This window comes from Penaeus monodon, chromosome 20 (genome assembly GCF_015228065.2).
Source record: "Penaeus monodon isolate SGIC_2016 chromosome 20, NSTDA_Pmon_1, whole genome shotgun sequence".
In the NCBI taxonomy this organism is placed as follows: domain Eukaryota; kingdom Metazoa; phylum Arthropoda; class Malacostraca; order Decapoda; family Penaeidae; genus Penaeus; species Penaeus monodon.
Genome location: NC_051405.1, coordinates 33,296,432 through 33,296,907, shown reverse-complemented (window position 1 = coordinate 33,296,907; position 476 = coordinate 33,296,432).

The following is a 476-nucleotide window of genomic DNA, read 5'->3' as shown; positions in this document are numbered from 1 at the left end:
TTGTTTGTCACTCACTATGGGTATTTCTTCCTATGAGGGGAATCTCCTCTAAAAAGGGCGTGTGTCAAGCGAACATACATTATCACAGTTCTCCTTCTGCCAGCCTTCCTTTCAAAACTGGGACACGATTTCTCCATTTCCGCTGGCGTTGGCTTTTCTCACAGATATTTATATTCACAGGCATTTAAAAATAATATACTACATACACACACGTCATGAATAATGACAAACCACGTTCCACGTATCGGATGAAAGAAACATGAAGATTTATGAAACACGCAGATAACAGCATTGTTAAGTGATGAACATTATAAAGCAATGCTCAAGGCAGGCGATAAACGCTCACCAGACACTTATTTGAAAATAGCAAAGACGAGAAGATAAATTAATTTAGTATACGTATAAACACAAAATATTAGTGTTCCCCCAATAAAATGTAGAAAACGCTTTCATAAGATCCCTAGAAAGGGGGACGA